Raw genomic sequence first — 11,115 nt, 5'->3', positions numbered from 1 at the left:
CGGCTACTTAATTTACTATCATTACGACTTTTTCTTTATTTCATTTTGGTATTAGATTTTTATGGATTTAAATAATTTAAATGTCACTGTTCCTCATAGTTTACCGACAACCGTTGCGGTCGGCTACCCCCTTAAGTCCAAGACCTGGGATACTGTAGGGCGGCAACCGCCGATGCGATTTCGACCGTCGGATCGTGTTCTAGGAAATTAGCCGTTGAGGGTATTGTGACCGTCGATCTTCTCCTCGGGTTCCTCGAAAGTAGGTCTGGTCACTCAGATAGAGACACGCGAGAAATCCTAGCCATTCACGTTTTCTGCATGTGGGCCACAGCGCTTTCATGCATTTTGTTTTTGGTCCACTGTGACCTCACGTGCAAGGAACGAGGGAGGGCAACACAATAAAATAAGATCTTTGTGGGAGATCGAATTGTGTCCGTGCACGTGGCGAAGTTTTAGCCATTTACCACGTAGGATGATTAGATTTTATAATGAATCATTGGTGGCCCCACTTGTGCCACGATTCAAGTGGTATACATTTAATTATTTTATGGATTTTGTTAGCATGGCATGGATGCATCTGTACATCTGCACCGCACTTGTGCTTGTATTTTATTTTCATATGGCCTTATATTAATCTATTAAATTCGTCATGTTTAAAATAATCGGTGATTGTTATGTTATTATAACCAAAAGATTAGATAATTGCACTTGGTGTTGTAGAAGTCATGGCGGCCCAGAGCAACCAAATTAAGCAGTGAATTGAGTTTCTATAAGGTGGTTTTAAAAGATGATGCTCTCCAAATAGTCTAGACACTTTAAAAGAATGAGTGAAATTTAAGTACATATGAACATCTCATTGAGAACACTCGAGGGATATTGAATAGTCTACAAATGTGGCAAATTAATCACGTCAGTTAGTCGTAATTTAAATGATGTGGCTCACCAGCTGGCTAATTAAGGAAGTATTATACCTAAATGAGGAGCAGTGTTTTCTTGAGGAAACCTGACATATATTTCAGATATTATTTCTGTTGAGTGTTGTACGTAATTGGTTTTATTTATAAAATGGGCTCAATTCCAATAAAAAAAAAAAAAAATTTAAAAAAAAAGTAGAAATTTCAAGTTTTAACCTTGTCCGGTAATTAACTTCCCTTATTAAGGAATATTGTGAAAATATTGATGAAATTATTAAATGCTTAAATTTTCGAAATAGTGATGATTTAATAAATATCATTAATTTATAATACTATTCTATATTCAATAGTTGATAACTTGACACTACCAACGAATCTTTTTTAATTTTTTAATAAATTCATCAACGAATCTTAACTCTTAAATATCAACACGAAAGTATGTCAAATCTGAGACAATCTGAGACAATCTTATTTGTGGAGCTCGTTGGCTTTGGTGGGTCGAAGGAAGAAAATCAACATTATTTGTGGTGGAATTTGAATTTTAAGCTAATATTTTGGTATAAATATAACGTATTGATCTCCGGCCACAAGGAACATGACACGGACCATTCATGACAAAATTGAAGACATTGTCACTTCTTGGGCCCCCTGTTGATTAATTCGCACTTAAATACTAAGGTGACGGATAATTAATGCATGTTTGGTTGGTTTGTTGAGTCTAATCCATGTTTGGTTTGTTGCAAGAAATTGATGACGACTGGGGGATCTTATTTTTGCTCGGAGACAGCGAGGTCTTAACCACCGAAAGCTTGTGGTTTGCTTCAACTTCAAGTCCATAACTGCCGTGCTTAAAGTCATGGACCTTATAATTACCTTCATCATTCCAGGTGTTAAAGGTTTAATTAATTAAATTAGTATCCAATAGTCTTAGGTTTTTTTTTAATCAATGGTTAGACTTTTAATAATTGATATTAGAGCAAGCACCACGTCAAGCGAAGAGAAAACATATATGTTAGATAAAAATGTGGGTATAGTATTAAGTCATTGAATACTGATAAATAGGTAGAGCTGACAAAAGAAAAATAGTTACTATTAGGTTAATGCCGATAGAGTTGGTTGCCGTGAACGTCGAGTTCGAAAGCGTGATGGAATATTGCAATCTTAAATGTTAAAGGTTTAACCAATTCAATATCTAACAATCATAAAAGCTTTAGACTAATAGTTAGGTCATTAGCACTATGCCAAGGTAATGAAAAGCTTTTAGTCTTAAAATATTAATTAAATAATTAAATTTACTTCTTCCTATTAGCTTAAGCCTTTGGAATAAGTTGTTTTAACGTACGGTACTTATCATGTAATTGTACTCAGGTCCCATATTGAAAAAATGAGTGGCACACATAAAGTCGTTGATTTATAAAAAGATAATTAAAAATGTTAAATCTCACGTTACTTAGTTACTAATTGAATTCTTATATCATTACATAACATGAACAAAAATACTTTCGAGGAAAGCAATTGATAAGAAAATAGTTTATTCCTATGACGTCCCATATCGCCGGAGTATGGAAATATGTATGTGCTTATATGTATATTCGCACACTTCTTGACACTTCTTGATATATATATTCGCACACTTCTTGACACAACGAGTTTTAAAGCCGTGATGATCATGAATTTATCAAAATTTTGCAGTTAAGCGTTCTTCTACGATAATAGTACCGGGATAAGTGACCTCTTGAAAAGTATGACTTGGAAAAGTAAAAAACGGACAATATTGTGTCCTTGAAAGTGAATTGTTACAATACCGCACATAGTAAGAAAAGTTATACATAGGTATCTCCCGCATCAAAGTCTTATTTTATAAAGCATCTTTTGCAACCTTCCCTAACCAAAGGCATTGATAGCTTTTGGGAAAAGGCATTGATAGCTTTTGGAAAAGAAAGATAGCATCACAATCCTAATGGCAATGTCGATACACGTTATACGTTGTTAACGTGAAATTTAAAGTTTGAATTTAAAATTTATGTTTTAATATCATATTAAATTATTATTTATCTAAAAAAATCTTACATTGATAAAAAAAAAATTACCGACCATTTAATAAAAGCTCTCATTCTTAGTATATTGTAATTCGACTTGTTATGATCACGCATTAAGTAAATAAGTAATAGAAACCAATGGGTGTGTGTGTATATATATATATAATAGTATTGTATTTTTATAATCTAAAAATGTTTTTGTAGTTACTTTTTTTATATGTGTAGGCGGCCTTTTATATTGGGGTCTCTTTAGGTTATGGTATCCACGTCGTCGGCTCACATTACTACCAGCATGGTCACATCACATGTCTTAATTTCTTGATTTTCGTTGGATATCATCATTGAAGTAAAAAAAAAAAAAAAAAAAAAAAAAAACGTAAAATATTTGTTGCTGATGCATGAGATAAAGGGTCGTTAATTGATAAAGAAAGGAAAGGTCGGTGTCTTGACAGAGTGGTCAAATGATGAAAAAGGTGTGTGCGCATTTTCAACTCCTTTTCAGATCAGATCCAACAATGGCAATTACTTCGAATTTGCTATATAGAATTACGTGCATGTATGCTATTTTTCTAGTTTTTATTTTTATTTTTTCGTTCGTTCTTTAACGACGGCCTCCGAGAATAATATGATTTCAAATAACTGTTAATTTAATATAGGATTAAAGTCGAAGTCTCAACGTACTCTACAATTTATTCATTTTCAATTAAAAATAAACCACGTATTGTGAATATTTAACTTTCTCTTGACACAGGAATGTTTAAGAAGAGAAAAGGAGAATGACAAAGAAGCACAAAGGCACGAGCTTTATGACTCAGGGAGTTGTCTTGAAGCAAAAATCTCATCTATTATTCGAAATGGTGATTGGTTTTGGCCTAAAGCTAGATCAGATAATCTGGTCGATATACAGAGCAAACTTTTAGATATTCCTTTTGGAGGGGCTGATGTGCCGATATGGAAATCCATAAGTGGTGTTTATACATGCTTAGAAACTTGGGATTGTCTTAGAACTAAATTGCCAGTTGTTCCTTGGAGCAAAAGGTGATCTGGTTTTCCTTGGCAATCCCTCAGCATGCGTTTGTTTTGTGGTTAATGTTCAGAAATGCCCTGAGTATTAAGGAAAGATTGTGTGGGTGGGGTTATGTAGGGAACTCGTTGTGTAGCTTTTGTTATGCATGTCAGGAGAGTATTGATCACCTGTTCTTTCGCTGCAGCGTCAGTAGGAGGATTTGGTATCAGCTTATGTCTTCATGTCTGGTTCCAGATCCTTGTATAGATTGGGATGATGTTACAAATTGGAGTATTAGTAAGCTGAGGGGTCAAGAATGCAGTCTATCCTTTGTAAGCTATGCCTAGCTTGCTGCTGCTGTCTATCATCTCTGCTGGAGTCAACAAAATGCATTGTGTCATGGGAATCTTTCTAGAACAGAAGAGGCCATAGTTACTCATATTAAATGGGAAGTTAGGACTCGGATGGTGTTCAAGGGGAAGTTCAAACAGTCCTCTCTTAATACTAGTCCAGCTAAAATGTGGAATTTGTAATTTGCTTTCTAGTTGTTTGATTGTGTTTGCTATTTGTATATAGCTTTTTTGGGGGGTTTGTCCCTAATTAGGAAATGGGTTACATTTTTAAATGGAGAGTTGCTACAGTTGAGTTTGGTTAATGAAAGTTTTAATTCATCCAAAAAAAAAAAAAAAAAAAAAAGGAAAAGAAAGAGAGAGGCATGAGCTTGTCTAGAGGAAGATGAACACAAGCACATTCACAAACAACATGATGGGTTGACACTTTATTATTCTCTTCTTTTCTTTTTCAAAATGTTTAGAGATACTACAACTTTTATTACAATTTTTTACAAATTCACATGGAAATTCATATTTTATAAAAATGAGTATCAAGTAACGGTTTACATTTTAGTGACTAACATGATAAGTGTTATATGAATTATAATGTAAATTTATAAGCATAGTAAGTATTATGTGGACTATTATAGTGACTGACTTGACAAATACAATATAGACCGTTATGTCAACGTAAACGATCATGCAATGGCAGAGCCACAAGAAGATCAGTAGGGCCCACTGAAGCTTGTCAAAAAAAATGTCTTTGACGTGCTTGGCTAATGGCCACACCAAAAATATTTAGTAGCCTTAACAATATTCAGCCTTTGGTTGTGTACAAGTTATTTCTCTTTAACTGTGATCTTTGCTCTCTCTCTCTTGCTGAATGACTAGTCCGTCAAAAGAAAATCTAACTTTGGAAATTCCTAGAGTATGGTGGATTTGAAAACCGCTGATAATGATATGATGTTGAAAGTGAAACAATTAACAATTTCAGTTTATAGTTTCATAATTTTTTTCCTTTTTATCCTTTTGATATGGGTAAGGAGAGAAAGAAAGGGACCTTGCTTCACAATTTTCTCAGGATCGATGGAAGACAAATGAGAATGGGGATATATATATATATATATATATATATATATGGTAGGGTTGAGGTGAAGGAGTTTTAAGAGGACAATTGGCTCGTTATATTGGATGAAAAGAAATGTGTCTCTTTAATCTTATCTTTTTGGACTCTTTAGTCAGACAAGACGCCTCTGAACTAATTACGAGCCATAGGATACAGTGTAATGCATTTAGTTGAGAATCGGGTAACTTTTAATGCTAGTGAGAAATGGAGCAATATACTATGGTGAAAGGGTAAAAGATAATTTAAGAAGACATACTCTTATCGATTTTTTACTTTTTAGTTGGATTCAACGTACACTTGCTGATTTTAGTTCTCTAAGAGCGTAAGCTCCAATTTTAAAAATTTGTTTTTACTTTCTTGTTTCTTTTTGTACTAGTATTCACCTACATATTATCTTATTAATATATCAATCTTAATATATATTTATGTACTTTTTTTTACACACATCATGATCTTGTGTTACAAAATGGTTCTTTACTATTTCCAATTTATCGTATTTTTATATATAATGGAAACATAATATATAGAGAAAAAAAATAATAATTAATTAATAATCAGCCTCTTCAAAGATCAATTCTTGCCTCCGCCACTGCTGTCTGTCATGTTAAAAGAATAAAAGGCAAACAAAATATCCTTGGTTTCATATTGGTCGCTTGAAAGTTTGAAACCAGAAGCTAGGGCTTAACATGGCCCAGACTGTTTGGGCCTACAGCTTTTCCTGAGAAGCACAAAATCGTGTACTCCATGCGAGATTTGACAGGCCTGATGAATCAGTTGGAAGGTTCAGATTGATTTCTAGGCCTGTGGTGCATCTGCGGGCGACAAATCTTGTGAATGCCCCCCACTCCCGGTAACTTGCTTTTGATAATACGTTCACGTGTGGAGACTGGGGAGGTCTATTGTGGTCCAAATTGTCATAGTTCATTACCATTTAAGGAAATTTTTACCTTCATTAATGGTTTAATATACCCTAGTGATCTACATTGGAATTACGATATCCCCATTTGGTCTTTTAAAAAAGACAAAAATCTCCCTAATTATTTTTTTTTAAAAAAAAAAAAAAAAAAACCAAGACCCATGTACACGCTGTGGGTTATTTTATTTTATTTTATTTTTATACAAATTGCCTTTATTTTAGGATTTTCAAGGGTATTTTTGTCTTTTAAATAATTTGTTAGGGATTTTTTTTTTTTTTTTTTTTTTGGGCGGAGAAAAGGAGGACATTGCAACTCTTTTGGCAGATCAGTAAAATACATTAACCAAATTAAAATATTGGGAGGAACATTGTGAATAGTAATACTATTTAATAGACTTATGTACAGGGACAGAGCCAGACATTTTAATGGAAGGGGGCCAAATAAATTTTTTTCTTAAGTAGAGGTTAAAGTATAAAGGCAAATTTTAAATAAATTAAACATAACCAAGTTTTGATATTTTTACTATTCCCTTCAAATTAAAAATCAATAAGCAAAAGTAAAATGAGTTTTTGGAAGAAAAAAAAAGTAATAGAAAACCGTTGTCCAAATATTCAGAAAATAAAAAATAAAAATAAAAATGTCTCAATTTCAATTGGATGAATTGTGTGCTTCTCGGCCTTCTTGCAAGGCTTTACCTGAAGTCCTGAATAATATGGCTCTTAAAGCAAACATTCTCTTACTCCTTTTGTTATAACAACCCACTCTGACTAACACAATAGCCCACTAACTGTTATATAAAACACATTATATTCTACACAATACAAATTCTGTTAAACGCAACACAAAACAAATGAAACGTATATCTTTTTTACTTTTCTAATGCCATCTAGCTATTTTTGCTCATTTTACGTTATATTTGTCACACATTCTTAGGAAATCGAGTTTTGTAAGGCGTGCGACTCCTCAAATCCACACATGTCTTCTTCCAATGCATTACTTTACTAAACCCTTTTCATTTACTTTAAACAAAGCATCTACAACTTTGTAAAATTCCTTCCATTATTACATTCTCAAACATGTCCGTTGCTACCCGTGAAATATTAAAAGAAAAAGTTTTGACAATAAAGCTATCGTTCCAAATGAGATAAAACCAGATGAAGAAATAATAAAAGGGAAGGGATCAAGGGACCAATTTTTTTTTTTTTTGCTAGGGAGAAATGATACTGGTACACAATGTTTACAACAATGTTACAACAGTCCTACGTGGAAAGACTGTTTAAACCTTTTTTCTCATTTTTTTAATATCACACAGCCTTCGTCAAAACCGGTTGGGGGGAAATGAAAAATTCCATTTCCCCCCAAAGCTGAACGAACGCACCCCCTCTCTCTCTCTCTGAAGTCTGTCCGTACAGTCCCCAAATCGGCCTCCGGCGTCCGTCCCCGGTCCTTCACCGAAGTTCCGCCCCCAGCCCCGCTCTCTCTCCCGCCTGATCTGCCGCCCCCAGCGCCGCTCGCTCTCTCTCCCGCCGGATCTGCCGCGCCCAGCCCCGCTCTCTCTCCCGCCGGATCTGCCGCCCCCAGCACCTCTCCCGCCGGATCTGCCGCCCCCAGCCCCGCTCTCTTTCCCACCGGATCTGCCGCCCCCAGCCCCGCTCTCTCTCCCGCCGGATCTGCCGCCCCCAGCCCCGCTCTCTCTCCCGCCGGATCTGCCGCCCCCAGCCCCGCTCTCTCTCCCGCCGGATCTGCCGCCCCCAGCCCCGCTCTCTCTCCCGCCGGATCACTATTTATCCCATCTCCGGCCTCCATCCCCCGTTCAACTCTGACGACTCCAACGACCCATCGACCGTTCCGCCACGACGATCCCAGCCAGGCCACCACTGCCGGTGACAAGCCAAGCCGAATCACCACCACCACCACCGCAGACGACTCCGACGACCCATCCACCGTAAGATCTTCTTTGTTTTGTTTCGATTTTCCTTTGGATTTTCTCTTCTTCATACAGATTTGGTTTTTTGAGTTGTTTTTGGCTTTTTTGAGTTGCTTCATCCATCCCTATCTGCATCTCTTCCCACTGTACAAATCTGAAATTTGTTGCATATTCTGCTTCCGAAATGCTTGTTGTTGTTAAAGAAAACGAAGTATAAGTGTTGCAGATTGGGGTTTTTTTTTTTTTTTTTTTTTCGTCTGTGTTTGTTTCATTCTTTTTGGGGTGAGACTTTCCAAGCCATGAAAGGTAGAGTTAGAAAATACAACCCAAGCCAAAGGTCAGATATGTACAAGGCCGAGTTTGGAAGCAAGACAATTTTTTTTCGTTGACCACGGGCGTTGCCACTTTGGTATTTAATCGAATTTGTTCAATTTGTATGTCTTGGCCCTCCATAGTAAGTGTCCTTGCATTTGAAATTGGAGTGTGCTAAAGTGGAGTCACTGGACCAAGATTTCCTTGTTTCTCTTTGTCATTGCTTAGTAGTAAGTGTCCTGGAAATCAGCCCCATCTCATCTGTCTTCGGTTTTTTTCATTATCACATAGCTGAAGCCTATTTTTCGAACTAGTCCTTACTGAAGAGTGTTCAGTTTTTCATTTTTAATGTCCAAGTTTTCCTTTGATCTTGTATAAAGAGCTGGTTTTTTTGTGTCTCTTTCATAGTTGATACTTGGTTATCTCATATATTATTTTTTTTATTGGTTGCAATAGCTTTGTCACATTTTAGTAATTAGTAGTATGTGTTAGTTAACATTTATTGAATCAGAATAATGGTCTTCATGATGCATTATTTTGTAAATTTGACGAATGACCCTTTTAGTGATGTCTCATTTATCATTTTACGGTTATTCTAGTGCTGGTTTGTTTGTGTGTTTGTGTGTATTTCTATGACTTTTCACCCCCCCATTATTTCTCTATTCACTGCAATCTATGGATGATTGAGAGCAGAGCTGAGACTTTGATTGGGACTTGGGAGTATATGGTTTGCAGCTGAATTCACTTTGATTTGTTGTTTGTTAAAGTTTTTGTAGTGCTGTTTGGGTTTTGCACTTTTTCTTGAGTTTGATATTGTCGCTTTCGATTGAATGGGTAAGACTTTGAATTGGGAGTCCATTTCTTCAAGCTTTGATTGTAATCCGTCTTAAATTGTAATTAATTGTCTTTTTACCTCTGGTTAATTTTCTCCACAGGATGCATGGAATACTACTATGTGGCAGCATTTAGACGAGAGTCCTCATCTTGGAACAAGTAGCAGCCAAGAGTTGTACAAAGGAAAATTGATGGAGCATGGTGGGACAACTCAAGGCTTGTTTGGATGCAACCCACTCGAACAAGGCCCTGGTTTTCGCAGCTCAAATCGTATCTGAAGAAAAGGGGGAGAAAAAAAGGATTCTGTAGGAAGATTTTGGTGTGAATGTAGTCCAGCAATATGTAGTTGGTAGACTTTCTGACATGTCGACTTACTTCAGCGACGTTGTTTCGATGCTCTGTAAATATTTGTGTACATATATTGTCTACTTGGATTAATGAGAAATAGCAATTCATAATTCTACCAATTTTATGTTAACTATGAATTTGATGGATTGAAATTTTTTAATTAGGTACCCTCCAATGACATGGCGCTGGTGGCGAAACCATCCATTGTCATGCTAAATTGGTAGGCTGATGTTAATGTCAGTGCTAGGAAGAAATTGAGGAATGTAATAATGGTGGACCTCTAATTCTATTGAGACTCTTACATGTATTTTTGCTCATGAAGTGAGTCCAATTCCATTAAGAATAATATAGTAGACTAAAAAGAAGAAACAGGCTTGAAATTTAAATAAACATATTGTAAAATTTGTTTTGCAATAGCCCAAGGCATAATTGTATAAAACTCAAACCTTAAGCAAAGAAGAATGAAGATTTACAAAGCACCTCATTCTTGCATATCCAATCTCAGGTAATCAGGTCAATAAAGCCTAAAACATGTGTATATCTTGGGGTTGTCCATATGGTCTTCCACAAAAAATGGAGTTTGAGGTTCAAAGGAAAATCCAAGACAAAGAGAAATAAATGAACAATGACAAAGTGAACGTGATTTCATCTTGAACATATTCACATGTCTACTTGTGGTTCTAAAACCAGACTTTGATAATTTTGGGCTCAATGTTGCCTTTGCAAGGAGGTAAAACATTACAGAACAAAACAGAAAAAAGAAAAAAAAGCAGCACAAAAGTGTCAAAACACAACAAAATACATTGCAACGTTGCCTTGATCTTCGATTAAATTTTTGCTTTGGTTCATCTTCTTCATGAGCAAATGTCGATGTTCTTTTGATCTTCAATGAAGTTGTCTAGTTCAATTTCATCCTGATGGTGTTCATCTACATCCCAAGCTGTATTGCCACTCTGAAAAACCAAGACATCATTTTTTTTTTATTACACTTCATCATATGATGCTAAAAGTATGGGGATCTCACCTTGTCGAGATGAGCTTCACAAGCATCCAGCAATACTGCAAACTCCCTAACTACTCTCCCATCCTCACTTTCTGCAATCCAAATTCAAGTCAATCACAATGAACATAGATTGAACAACTTCAAGAGTAAATTGAGGAAAAGAATGCTCCTAAAGAGTAAATGATCATCTAGTTGCTCCTATATCGTGTAAAACATTTATTCCATCTCCATAGTTCTACCATCACTGTTCACCAACATCTGCTTCAAAAACCATTTTTTTTCACTAGCGCAATTCAGTTACTAAAAGAGACAAGCCATGAAGAAACTCAAATATGCAAATATCATTTTTTTTAAATC

At 35.8% G+C, this 11,115-nt stretch overlaps 1 long non-coding RNA gene across 1 annotated transcript; it reads right to left on the bottom strand.

Annotated features, from left to right (window-relative positions):
* Nucleotides 1-10,398: 10,398 nt before the first annotated feature.
* Nucleotides 10,399-11,115, bottom strand: LOC133870381 (uncharacterized). The gene is made up of 2 exons (XR_009900717.1): nucleotides 10,780-11,115; nucleotides 10,399-10,708 (listed from the first exon to the last, which is right to left on the bottom strand). It is a non-coding gene; the product is annotated as an uncharacterized LOC133870381 (long non-coding RNA).

This window comes from Alnus glutinosa, chromosome 6 (genome assembly GCF_958979055.1).
Source record: "Alnus glutinosa chromosome 6, dhAlnGlut1.1, whole genome shotgun sequence".
Taxonomy (NCBI): Eukaryota; Viridiplantae; Streptophyta; class Magnoliopsida; order Fagales; family Betulaceae; genus Alnus; species Alnus glutinosa.
Note: the sequence above shows the minus strand (reverse complement) of the source record. Positions and strands in the feature narration are given on the sequence as shown.